The sequence below is a fragment of the Pleurodeles waltl genome, chromosome 4_2, assembly GCF_031143425.1.
Source record: "Pleurodeles waltl isolate 20211129_DDA chromosome 4_2, aPleWal1.hap1.20221129, whole genome shotgun sequence".
Taxonomy (NCBI): domain Eukaryota; kingdom Metazoa; phylum Chordata; class Amphibia; order Caudata; family Salamandridae; genus Pleurodeles; species Pleurodeles waltl.
Window position 1 is genome coordinate 274,196,578 of NC_090443.1, and position 14,515 is coordinate 274,211,092.

Below are 14,515 nucleotides of genomic sequence, written 5' to 3' on the forward strand. Positions count from 1 at the left end.
CTTTTGCTGTTCAGTGCATACAAAAAAGTGGCGGGGCTGACAGGGTCCAGTCTGTACTGACCTATTCAAATTTAGCTTCAAAATCAGGCACTGATTGAGACTAGACAGAGCACGCTTGCACATACCGAACAGTAGGGTACCCCTCTTGTAGCAGCTTCGATTGGAGCACAACAGCTGGTCAGTTTTTGGCTTGGGAGAAAGTGGGAGGGTCAAATGCTGCAATACAATGCATATAATACTAACCACACAGGGTAACCCAAAAAAAACTCAAAGGATCTGGGTAAATCATTTCACAAAACAACACTGATCCATCGGGACACGAAATTCTGCAAAAAATTTTCTTTTTTAAAAACAAACAAACCTTGTTAATGTCATGCAGCATAGATACAAAAAATCATTAAGAATCTAACATTTATTAAATCCTCACAAATGTCTTTTATAATTATTTACAAACATTTGTGAAAATCCCCTGCCAAAACAAAACAAAGAAAAAGAAGGACAGCAAAAGTGCAAAAGTGCAAAGAATCAAGTGCTCCTGATTTTGAAAAGCAAGAAGCGACAATAAATCACCCACTTAACCATTAGAAAATTAGATTAAAAACAGCCTCTTGGTTAACCCTTTTCCGCATTAAATCAATCTTATATTTTTATCAGAATCCAGTGAATTGCTGTAAATCTGTGTGGTAGAAAAAATGAAAATATGATGCATGTTTAATGGAAAAGTTTAAATAAATAAGCAGATACTTTTAGCAAAGGCACAAACATAACATGGAATGAAAAGAGTAAGAGTAACTGTTTTTATTTTTGAACTCACATTTCCCAGTGCATTTGTGCAATTTAACTATGCAAGTAGGGAAGGGGACAGCAACGTACACTAGTTTCAACCTTATCAAAACGTGTCCCTGTCTTTTGCTGTTCAGTGCATACAAAAAAGTGGCGGGCTGACAGGGTCCAGTCTGTACTGACCTATTCAAATTTAGCTTCAAAATCAGGCACTGATTGAGACTAGAGAGAGCGCGCTTGCACATACCGAACAGTAGGGTACCCCTCTTGTAGCAGCTTCGATTGGAGCACAACAGCTGGTCAGTTTTTGGCTTGGGAGAAGGTGGGAGGGTCAAATGCTGCAATACAATGCATATAATACTAACCACACAGGGTAACCCAAAAAAACCTCAAAGGATCTGGGTAAATCATTTCAGAAAACAACACTGATCCATCGGGACACGAAATTCTGCATAAAAAATAATTTTTAAAAACAAACAGACCTTGTTAATGTCATGCAGCATAGATACAAAAAAATCATTAAGAATCTAACATTTATTAAATCCTCACAAATGTCTTTTATAATTATTTACAAAACATTTGTGAAAATCCCCTGCCAAAACAAAACAAAGAAAAAGGACAGCAAAAGTGCAAAAGTGCAAAGAATCAAGTGCTCCTGATTTAGAAAAGCAAGAAGCAACAATAAATCACCCACTTAACCATTCGAAAATTAGATTAAAAACAGCCTCTTGGTTAACCCTTTTCCACATTAAATCAATCTTATATTTATATCAGAATCCAATCCCTCATTTTAGTCCTTCACTTTTGTCAAAAATGAAAAACAAATCCAGGCTATGCCGTTATCGTCCACGTTTCAACCCCCTTTAACCTTTGGGCCAATTCCGGGCTCTCAAACGGGTCTTCATCGGGACTAGTAGATAGGGGACATCCAAATTCCACTGAGCCTTACAAATCAACAGTCTTCTTCAGTAGAACTTCAAATTACACAGGTCAATAATACACGAGATTTATTATTCCCAATATTCTCCTTTGATCCTGCTTCTATCAGAGTCCTTCCATATATTCTTTCTCACAATCTTATTTTCAACAATATAATCCCTTCCAGACACGGTACTGTCAGTCACCAATATCAACCAGCCATTACTTTCCATCCATCTTTGACGCTTGTTCAGCAATTCGCCACAATAGCTTCAAAAACATTGACGCTATTGGCCTACCATGTGCCATGGTGTGCTGCATTGTAAATACGGCCCACCCATGGAGTCGTTAGGTGGGGCTTGGGAGACCCAAGAAAAGTGGTACATCAAAATGCAAGCAGCTAAATGCCTGAAGCACCCAGAGTGTAACATGAGCAGGAAAGAAATAATAAAATAGCCCCTGAAACCAAGAGATGAAGAACCTCAGTGTAAATATACTGTACATAGTCCCTGCTCTGTTTGAGGAATGAAAGAGAACAAGCATTTATAAATGCATTAGGTTTTGCCTTTGTGATTAATAATAATTTTTATGTTGTTGTAATTTGTTGTTTCTTAACATGTGGCAGTGTGAGTGCTACATATCAGTGATGTAATTTTAAAACCAAGCAGTATTCACTGAACCTTTTTCCCCCAGAAGACTGGCTAAGTGCAATCAATGTGGTCTTCAGAGAGATGTCTCTAGAATCCCTGGGATCCAAGAGTACTGATTTGTTACTAAAGCACAAGGATTATACACCAGGGTGTTCACAGAGGCCAGTAGGCTTTGGGGTGTCAGTGCCCTGGGTGAGTCATGATGCATCTCTGAGGCAATGCTGCTGGCCTCCAGCAGAGCCTCAACAACAGAGCATCTCGTGCTCTGAGAGGACCTCTAGGTGCTCAGTGTGGGTGGATCGTTTTACACAGAGCAAGCCCACTCCTGATCTCGTGCCACTCATACCCCAGAACTTAACACAGTGGCTAACCCCTGAAGTTAGAGATACCGAAGACTGAAAAAGAGGGCAGATCCATGGCCCACCTTCCACGGGTTACTAGAGCAAGCAGTGTGGAACTATGCATTGTCTCATGACAGCGTGCTTCCCCTTCTGCCCTCTGTGAAAACTTGGCATGCAACAGCCACTTTAATCCGCACTGACGTCCTGCTGCACTTTCAAATGCTGATCGCATAGGGTCTAAGTCACTAAGCTCTATCCCCTGAAGCCTCCTGAGCAGGAAAGAGGTCAAGACCTTCAGGACCAGATTTACAAGGCCCTAGTGCCTCCTGGTGCCACACTAACGTAATTCTTATAACGCTAATGTGACTCAATGAGGCAATTTATGCTGCACCATATTTATAAAGTGGCACAATGCATGCATTGCGCCTCTTTGCGACCCCTTGCGCCACATTATGCCTGTGTCAGGCATACTGTATGCAAGGGGGCATTCCTGCATTAGGAGACCAGCAAAAATACGGCAGTGAAATCTACAGGATTTCACTGCACCATTTTTGGCATAATTTTTAACGCATGCTCAAAGCAGGCATTAAAGTGTTGCACCCATTTTAATTGATGGGCCTACTTGCACTTTGCTGCAATAGTGTCAAAATCTTTGACGCTAGTGCAGCAATGCGCCACAATTGCTTCAAAAACATTGACGCTATTGGCCTACCATATTCCATGGTGCGCCGCATTGTAAATACGGGGCACCCATGGAGTTGTTAGGTGGGTCGTGGGTGACCCAAGAAAAGTGGTACGTCAGCTCTGATGCACAAGTTTCTTTTAAATATGCCCTTCAGTTTCTCATTGGGTTGGTAAATAGAAATAGTTTAGGGGCTAACCTTATTCAAGCTTTAACGCTAGAAATGTGGCAGCCATTTTAGGAAGAGAGCACTCCATTTAATGAATTAGAAACTGCAACTAACAGAAACCATCATGCTGCGGGTAAAGCATTGTAGTTGAGTTTTCATTTTCAGATAGCGGAAGTCTTCCTTGTAAAAATGTCAATTCTCTCTCTGTAACAGGCTCAAAAGGGACATCTGAAAAGTTCACAGACTTCCATGCAAGCCAGTGGAACTGAATTGGCATATTTTATTCTGTGAAATCGATCGTAGTACAGTGTGCATGCATGCCATAGACATTTGTAAAGAAAGAATAGAGCACATTGTAAAGAGACACATGTGTGTGTGAAGCCTAACATCAGTGAATGAGAGGAGCACAATTACTACACTGCAAGAGTTGTAAACCACAGTTTCATATGAGAGGGGCGCCCTGTTGAGAGCTTTTGGCTATGCGGGTTAAGCGCTTTGCAGGCAAAACACCAAAAAAGTGTTTCTCTTCGGAAGCAGATGAAAACAGTACTTGGGCCTTGGTACACTGATAAGAGAAAACACATGAGGAGAACAGGAAATAGCACACTACCACCCATAGAAATAGAGGAAAAGCAAGTGGCAAGCACAGGAACAAATGAAAAACAAGGGGGCACGATCTAAGCCCTTTTAAGATAAATATTAGCAATAGATTTCCCAAGCACAGCACAAGTGCTGTGCAGGTGAAACCTAAAAAGGAGGGGCAAAGAGGCAGGACTGACCACTGTCAAGCAAGGATTTTTAAAGGTACTGACACAAACAAATGAAAAGCGGGGGTGGCTTTAAGCCCACAAGAGAAGCATACTAAAGTATCCCAGATGTCGAAAGCTCAACCTAAAAATCACCTTCTCTGCAGGAAAGGAAGTTCACAGGCAACAGAGACACAGAAAAAGAGAAACACTATACAGTGCACACCTCTGCACTTACCTAGACTGAAGATACTTGCGGTTTTCAATATCAGACAGCAGTAGACACAATAGGAAAGGAGAGTGCTACCAAGGGCCCGGCAGGTTTAGTTTAGAGAAAGATGGAACTTGGGAAAGTTTTAGCACGATGGCCGTTGGACTCATTTAACAGGTCATTAGCAATGTTCCCTTTAAATATCCTCCATAGTGTGTGCCAATGAAGGGTCTTTGTGTACTGCAGGCTACACTATGAGCACAAAAACATGTTATGCCTTCCAATGCAAGAAAGAGCAGCATGTGAGAAGAACCGCCGGCATTATGCGACTGTGCAGTCGAGGTGTTTTTCACATAATTTTAGATTTGGCACATTTGCCACATAATCCTTCATCTGCTGCATGATCTGCTGATTTTAGTGAAAAATAAATTTTTTCTAGCTCAAATGGTTAAAATGTTACTAAATAGGTAGCAACATATTGCCGTGCAGTGGAAGGCCCTTTTCAAAGATTGAATGTTCACCTTTATGTTGCTTATTGCTATATTTGGATGTTAAATTGGTATTAATGGGGTGTAACCAATGTCCATACAGTGTTGCCATGTTTAAAAATACAGAAATAATACAGTTACACAATTACAAAATGCCCACATTATGCGGCATAATCTGGCTTTTCTTGCCACATAATTCACTCAATCCTGCTGCATAATGTATCTCTCTCCTGCTGCATAGTCCCAGTGGCCCTCCATATGCAGTATTAAAATCAGTGTTGTTTATCACTTTAAACATCTTTTGATTCAGTTCAATTGAATGTAATAGTCAAAAGCGAGGCATCTGTATTTGCATAACAAATTTAAATCGTCACCAGCACCCCAAGGGTGACATGCAATAGTATAATGCACACCAGTGACATTTGTGACTCACAAGTACATTTATAATAGGACTTAGAAGGTTGTACCTTTATGAAATGTAATATTGACTAGTACAATGTTACATGGTGACCCCTGAAAAAGATGTAGTGTATAAAATGTGCACACACATGCCAAATAGCCAGGAATGGGAAACGGTATCAAATATGACCTAGCGAAAACACATAGGCCCTGATCATCATATGGGACAGAATTGTCTAGCATAGGTCCAAGAGTGACAGATCAAAACCAAAAATTCAAGACGTTTGCATGAGGTAGTTTTCCATACACTAATAAAAAATGATAATTATTTGCATTTTTGGTGCTTATTTGTAAAATCTTGTGTGGATCTGGCTCCTTCTGACCTCTGTTAGACCACACAATCCCACATCTGCAGAATCACCTAGTCACTAATTTTGTCTGAAGCCACTGATATTGGTCTCAGACAAAGACAGTCTTTGCTTTTCAGATGAGCCCTTTTCATGAATGTGGCTGTTACCTTGCTCCATGTTATAAGGTGACTTGCAACTCAATGCTGATTTTTCAGCCAATAGCACTTAGAAAGCTTGGACTTCAACATTCGCTTTCTGCATATTGCATGAGCCTGGACATCGCAACATGCTTGGTAATAATAAGATACAAATCAGGGATGACTTCAAGTGGCCTGTTGGAAGGTATAACCCAAAATCAAAATGAACAATCCAGATACTATATAATCCAGATATAATGTGACTATTATGGGACAGATCTACAAAAATGCAATTTTGCATTCCTTAAATTGCGACTTCATAGAAATTGGTATTAAAGAAATGCAAAATGCAATGTACTAAGATGGCGATTTCCTAATAGCGATTCCTACAAAGTAGGAATCGCTATTAGGTAATCGCTTAAAAAAAAAAAATCCATTGCATTTGAGTAAATGGGCTGGTTTTGCATTTGCTAAGTAGGAATTGCTATTAGGAAATCCCATTGCAATTGGAAATCTTCCTCTAACATATCGTTTACAGCATGATGGAATAATGTATGCCACTATCATTGATTAGATACTACCTCTGCTTCTTCATGTAGACCACATGTTAATAGAGATTATGTTGGTCCTCATTAACAACTTTTTCAAATAACCATGTTTACATATATGGTCACTCCACAAGTTCTGAAAATTTTAAACCACCGTAATTTGTAAAATCTCTGTTCTTTTTTCAAATGCATGATTTTGTTTTTTATCTCCTATTATAATTATCTATTTCTATATTTTTCTGCTCGATCTCCAAGTGTGAATTTGCATCCCTTCCCCCTTTTCTTTTTGCTTCTTTCTTTTTATGTTCATTTTTATTTTCCTTTTTGCATCATTAAATTGTAAACAGCTTTTATTTTATATGATTATTAGCAGTTCTATAGTTTATTCATTTTATTTCTTATATTGATTAATGTTTACATCAGACGTTTTCTAAAATAAAAACTGATTAAACTTAAAAAAGAAAATCCATTGCATTTCAGTCAATGGGCCGGTATATGTTTCCTAAATAGCGATTTCTTATTAGGAAATCACAATTTAGGAATTGCAAAACCAGGGATGGCAAAGGGCAAAGGCCTCCCTTTGTGCACACCAAAATTAGGGGTGCACCTGTAGAGCACGCATATGCCTAAGGGGTATGTGTGTGCTCTCTTGCAATTAAAAAAAGTACCTTGAATTGCACCTGGTTACCACTGACTTTAATCCATGGTAATTGCATCTCCTAAATGCCCAAGTTGCATTCAGGAAATGCATTGTACATCAGAATAGGAATCACAAATAGGAAACCATTATTTGCGATTTCCTACTCTGGGATCGCAAATTGCTACATCTACAGAGTATAAATTGCAATTTGTGCGTCCTTAAAGGCCTCTGTACATAAGAAAAGGCCATTTTGCATTTCTTAATGACCTGAAATACCGATTCAGACCGTTAAGAAGTGCAAAAGGGCTTTGTACATCTGGCCCGCATCTCCTAAATGCTGAGGTCGCATTTGCTTTGTACATCAGAATCGGAATCGCAAATAGGTAATCCCAATTTGCGATTTCCTGGTCTGGGAATCGCAAATTGCAATTTCTACAGGGTAGAAATCGCAAGTTGCGATCTCTTAATGTCCTTTGTACATAAGAAGAAGCAGTTTTGCATTTCTTAATGGCCCGAAATACCGATTTGGATCATTAAGAAATGCAAAAGGGCTTTTTACATCTGGCACTTGGTTACCATCGACTTCAAGTTGATGGTAATTGCATCTCCTGAATGCCCACGTCACATTTGACTATCTGGACTACCATATCTCCTCATTCCCTTTCCTCTTTAAGTCTCATGACTCCATTATTTCACTTGGTATTTGTCTCCAATGGTTCATAAAGTCCTTATTTAATGTAATCTTAGGTACAATCCTTTGTGCATAAGGTTATTCAACTTCTGGTGATTCATGGACAACAATCTCAGATGTCGTACATAGTCAACACTACCAATAAGTGTGTGAATTGTGTAATTGCTTGCCAAATGTTACATCAGTTATTGTTCCCTAATAATCATTGTCTTGTCAGATAATTCCCCTCATAATCATATTGAGCTCAAGCCAATAGCAGCACATTTCATTTTCTACAAAGACTTCAACCAAGCTATTAGATATTGTAGCTTGCCCACCGTATCCTATGTTCTATTATAACCATTTTATGTCTTGGAACGCTTGTCTTCCAGCAGACATGCATCACCGATGAAGGTGAAACACATGGCTTTTGCACCTCAAGACAAAACCGATTTTGCCATTTCAAAAGAACACAAACAATGCCCAATGAAAGCCTATTAAAAGCTTAACTATTTATTATGACTGTGCTCCATTGTCCATCTGTCAAAATTTTGAGCTCTTGATAAGAGATTAAGCCTCAGTATTAAGCACAATATGCATAGTCGATATTTACATCTTTTCACTGGAAGAAGAACTAGAGAAAGCGGGAAATTCATAGCATTTTAGAAGTTTGTATAAACTACATACAACCATTAAGCTGCTTCCAAGTGCTGCACTAGAAAATAAATATGAAAGAGGTGGCAGGAGAGAGAAAAGAAGAAAAGAGCAATTAAAAGGGTATGTTTGTGTAGTATGTGTGGTATCCTAAGGCTGCTCCCAAGAGAGTGGTATTTGGAAAAGGAGAACATTATGTTGAGCACTTGTACAGCGCCTATGCTGCCCCAAAACTACTTAAAAGTACAAAATGGGGAATTGAAATGGGAAGTTGAAGGTCGTAAGAGATCAATATGTGAGAGGAAAGATGGGAGTTATTTTGTTTCTTATGATGGATTAGACTTCACCCTTCCTTCTTTATGTAGCTCTTTGAAGCCTCCTTAGGGCACCTAACCAGACATGTTCCCCTCTTCCGTCTACCTGTGTGTCTGTTCTGTTGCACTAATTTGAAGTAGCCTTGAGGTAACATACTATCTTTATTCACAAACAATGTGCCATACTGTTGAACCTGGCCCTTTTTGCAGGGACATCCCCAATCTCTTTACCTCCTTCCTCCTATTTAGTTCTGACCAGTTTCTGTTGGCTGTAGGACTCTGGGCACTTTACCACTGCTAAACAGTGATAAAGTGCATATGCTCTCTGTGTAAATTGTATGGTTCATTGGTTTATTCCTCATTGGCATATTTGATTTACTAGTAAGTCCCCAGTAAAGGGCACTAGAGGTGCATAGGGCCAGTAAATCAAATGCTACTAGTGGGCCTGCAACACTGGTTGTGCCACCCACATTGGTAGCCCTGTAAACATGGCTCAGAACTGCCACTGCAGTGTCTGTGTGTGCAGTTTTAAACTGCCAAATTGGACTTGGCAAGTGTACCCACTTGCCAGGTCTAGACCTTCCCTTTTTATACAAGTAAGGCACCCCTAAGGTAGGCTCTAGGTAGCCCCATGGGCAAGCTACAGTGTATGTTAAAGGTGGGAAATATACTAATGTGTTTTACATGTTTTACATGTCCTGACAGTGAAAGATGCCAAATTTGATTTTCACTGTTGCAAGGCCTCTCACAGGTTAACATGGGGGCTATCTTTAAATATCATTAACGTGTAGATTCCCTTTGGGAGCAGGTAGAAATTTAGAGTTAAGGGTCTTTGAACTCACAACCAAAAAATACATCTTTTGGTAAAGGTTATTTTTAGATCGTGTGTTTGAAAATGCCACTTTTAGAAAGTAGGCATTTTCTTTCTTAAACCATTCTGTGCCTTTGCCTATTTGTGGATTACCCGATTAGGTCAGTTTGACACTTGGACTGTTTGCACCTCTCCTCTAGACAGTAACACAAAGGGAACTGGGGTGTAGCCTGCATATCCTGATGGGCCATCTGGGCTGGAGGGGAGGGGAGGAGTGGTTACACCTGAAAGGGCTGTGCCTACCCTCACACAATGCAGTCTCCAAACCCCTGGTGTGTGTCTGGGACTTTGCCTGGGCAAAGCAGGATCTTGTAAACAACAGAGACTTCTCTTTGAAGTAGTGTTACTTCAAAGGCAGAAAGGGATTTAGGAAGTGGACTCAAACCCCCTGAAAATCAGATTATGGGGGTCATTCTGACCGCCAACGACCACGGAAGCACCGCCAACAGGCTGGCGGTGCTTCCTGGCCAATTTTGACCGCAGCGGTAAAGCCGCGGTCAGAAAAGGGAAACCGGCGGTTTCCCACCGGTTTTCCCCTGGCCAAAGGAATCCTCCATGGCGGCGCTGCAAGCAGCGCTGCCTTGGGGATTCCGACCCCCTTCCCACCAGCGTGTTCCTGGCGGTTTACACCGCCAGGAAGAGGCTGGCGGGAACGGGTGTCGTGGGGCCCCTGGGGGCCCCTGCACTGCCCATGCCACTGGCCACTGGCATGGGCAGTGCAGGGGCCACCTAACAGGGCCCCATTAAGATTTTCAGTGTCTGCTTGGCAGACACTGAAAATCGCGACGGGTGCAACTGCACTCGTCGCCCCCCAGCAAATCCGCCGGCTCCATTCGGAGCCGGCTTCATCTTTGCTGGGGCTTTCCCGCTGGGCCGGCGGGCGATCTTTTGAAGATCGCCCGCTGGCCCAGCGGGAAAGTTAGAATGTCATGACCGCGGGGCGGTGTTTGGGCAGTTTCCGCCCGGCGGCCGGCGCCCGCCGCCGGCACGCAGGGGTCGGAATAACCCCCTATGTCTGGAACCAAGAGGAACCTCTGCCAGGGAGAAGAGCTGGAGAAGCTGGAGGAGGAGTACTGCCCCTTTGCCTGTGACTGTGCTTTGCTGGGATGGCCTGCAGTAGCTGCTTCTGCCTGAGAGAGGACAAAGACTAACTTGTGTGTGACTTCCCTCTGGTGAAGAATCTCCAAGGGCTTGACCTGAGCTTGCCTCCTGTTGTTGAAGTCTCAGGGACAACAAAGACTTCTCTCTGCCAGCAACTGGGCTTTCTGCTGAGAGTCCTGCCTGCCAAGTGGTGCCCAAACCTGTCTCTGGGCCCTTGAAAGGTGCAGCTGGTGGAAAAGGACAGACATCCATGCAAAGACAGCTATGCGGGGAAGCTTTTGATCCACCACCCGCCCTGCGGCTGAGAAAAGGCATGCTGTTGGCGTCTCGGCTAAAATCGATGCTCCACCTGCATCGTCGGCTGGGGGATCGATGCAATGCAGCTAGAGAAATGAAGCACAACACCCGCAGTGGCTGCTGTTAATGACGCAAGCCCCCCCCACAGTGCAGTTTCTTGACACCGCGCAACCAGATTTCAACGCAACATTGCTGGGTGCGGAAAATCAACGCAAAGCCTGCCCGGACCCGAGGTGCCCATCTGAGATCGACGCATTACCCTCTTGCCGGAGAGAAGAAACAACGCATGCCCATCCGACCGGAGGAGGAACGATGCACGGTCTCACTTGCGAGTGAGAAATCGATGCATTGCTGGCCTTTTTCAACGCACACTCACCCGATCGTGGCTTTATTTTGATGCTCTCCAGATACTTTTGTGTAATAACAACGTTCTCACTGTTTTCTAAGGATTAAGACTCTTATTCTTTTTAAAATTCATATCTTGACTTGTGTATGTTGGATTTTTGTCATTCTGGTCTTGTTTTGTTTAGATAAATATTACCTATTTTATTAAACTGGTGTGGTGTCCATTTTGTAGTATTTTCACTGTGTTAATATGTGTGTTGGTACAAATGCTTTACACATTGCTTCTGAAGTTAAGCCTGCCTGCTTGTGCCAAGTTACCAAGGAGGTAAGCGGGGGTTAACTGAGGGTGATTCTTGTTTACCCTGACTAGAGTGAGGGTCCTTGCTTAGACAGGGGGTAACCTGACTAACAACCAAAGACCCCATTTCTAACATTACTGATTCCTTTGTCCTTCACTCCTCTTTCCTGTCCTCTCCTTCAAGCTTGTTTTCTCAAGCAGCCCTTTAAGCAAACCTTTGACGTACATAGCCATATTTTCTTTCTTTATATAAATATGGACATTTTCACAATCCTTCTTCACAGCTGCTATGTTTTGCACTATACTGGACTTCATGGGTGCTCACTGCTTACAGTTTCATTTAAACATTTGCAAAACATTAATCATCCTGAGAATGCTTCAATTATTAATCTGCAGAAAGGGAATGTTTTGTCCTGAGGAGCTCATGCTTCTAAATAGAGCAGTTGATCAAGTAATTCTTTTTTTGGTAAATCTTTTCATTGAATATTTTAATGAACAATTCTTACAGTGATTTAATAAACACTGCTGATTATAATGCAGTGGTGGAGTTCGTTTACCACCTTCTTGCTTCTTATCATCTTATGATGTTGATTATTTAATGATTTACAGCTTGTATCATTGTTACATTTGGTTAAATGAGCATACTAAGATCGATGAAAAAAAAAAAATAATGAAAAAGAGAAGGAAAAAATATATATAGCAGATTGAGGTGGGTAGGGAAGATGCTGACGGGGGAGATGATCTATTGGAGGACTTGACGACATCTTTTTGGGTGTTTGGTGGAACGGCGGGGCCCTCGGGGGTGTTGGGGGTTCAGTATAAAAGTTGCATGTGTTTTCTTTAGGGAAAGGCTACGAGTAATGGGGGGAGGTTCGCAGCAGGAATGTCTTGTTACTTTTATTTGGTGTCTGTATTGCACCGGTGATCTAGGGCAGGCACGTGTCGTCTTTTTTGAGTGCCTGTTCTAGGATGGTGTCCCATATCTTGCATTTTTAACCACAATCCCTACGTCCCTTAATGTGTTTAGTACTTGTATTTCTGCGCTGGTCCAGTGGGTTAAATCTTTAGTCCATCTGTGTATATCTGGGGTGCCAGGGGACTTCCATTGTGTTGCAATGAGTCGTTTAAAGATGATAAACGCTAAGTCTGCGCATCTATGTTTTTGTTTGTCCTTGTTGCGCCTATGGCGTATGCCTAAGATACAGGATTCAGGTGTGGGATTTAGCGAGAGGCCCGACCACTTGGTTATCTGTTGTGTGACGGTGTGCCATGTGCGGAGTAGTGGTGGGCAATTCCAGGTCATGTGGTAAAAATCTGCTTCTGTGGTTCCGCATCGTGGACATTTGGAAGTTGCTTGTGGAAACATACGTTTTATGCGAAGTGGGGTTAAATATGTCTGGTGTAGATAATTAAGTTGAGTATATCTGAAACGGGCATTGCAGGAAATTTTCTGTGTGGTTGTGAGGGCCATGGACCATTGTTGCTCTGTGAGGGGTGTGTGCAGGGCCTTGTCCCAGTATGATTTAGCTTGTGTTTGTGTTTTTACCGGATAGGCCAGCAGTATGCGGTATATCCGGGAGATGCTTGATGGCGTGCCAATATCTGCAAGTAGTTCATGTAGTGCGGGTGCTATTGGTGGTTCTGAGTTACCTTGGCCCCATGTTTTACGTATCAATCCTTTGAGTACCCCGTATGTGATGAATTCACCTGGTCCTAGAGTGTATGTCTCTGCCAGTTTCGTGTATGTAATATATTGCTCGTCTTCATATAGGTCGCCGATCTGTTGTAAACCTTTTGCAGTCCATGTCGCTAGGCTCAGTGTGTCATGTAATTTATTTATCCCTGGTATGGCTAGTAGGGGAATCTTTGGTGAGTATAGTGGTACACAGGTTCCCTTTGATACATAGCGGTTCCAGGTGCGTTCGGCAACTGTCATTAGTACGTTTTTATGATGCGGAATGGGTATGGCCCCCATAAGGCAGTCTAGTATCTTTGTGCGTCCTAGTTGGGTTCTCACTTTGTGTCCCTCTGCATTTGGGTGGTCTTGTAGCCAAGTCGTAATCCAATGCAATTGTGCTGCTGCATAATAGAGTTCGAGGTGCGGTACACCCATTCCCCCCCTTTCAACTGGGAGGTAAAGCTTAGCTACAGCCACCCTTCTGCGTCCGCTCGCCCATATCAATTCAATCAGCAGTTTGGTTGATTGTACAAAGAGTGTTTTTGGTAGTATTAGTGGTAGTGCTGTAAAGTAATAAAGTAACCGAGGAAGCACTATCATTTTGGCCAGAGCCACTCTCCCCATGGGCGAGAGGGGCAGGGAGCACCAAAAGGGTATGGAGCTTTTAATTTATCTAATTGATCTATCTAGGTTGCCTTCTTTTAAATCTGTGGCGTTATGGTAGATATGGACTCCTAAGTATTTAAAAGTTATGTGTTCCCACTTTAAGTCATTGTCGATTGACGCTCCGACATGTGGTTCTGGGGATGGTCTCATGGGGAATATGCATGATTTGGCCCAGTTGACACGCAGGCCGGATAAGTCTCCAAAAGTATTAAGTAATTGCAGTTATGTGGAAGGGATTCGGTGAGTTGCGTAGGTATATTAGTGAATCGTCTGCATATAATGAAACTATTCGGAATTCTTCGCCGTCTGGGATACCCCATTCTGCTGCTTCCTTGCATAGTCTTGCAGCGAGTGGCTCTATTGCAAGTGCGAGCAATAGTGGTGATAATGGACAGACTTGTTGCGTACCTCTACCTATATCGACTTTTTCTGAAATGATTGCGCCGGTTTTAATCCGTGCTTTGGGGTTAGTGTATATTATGGATATCAAGCGTATAAAGACTGCGCCAAATCCCATTTTTTGTAGTGTTGTCATCAAGAAAGGCCAGCCCAGAGTGTC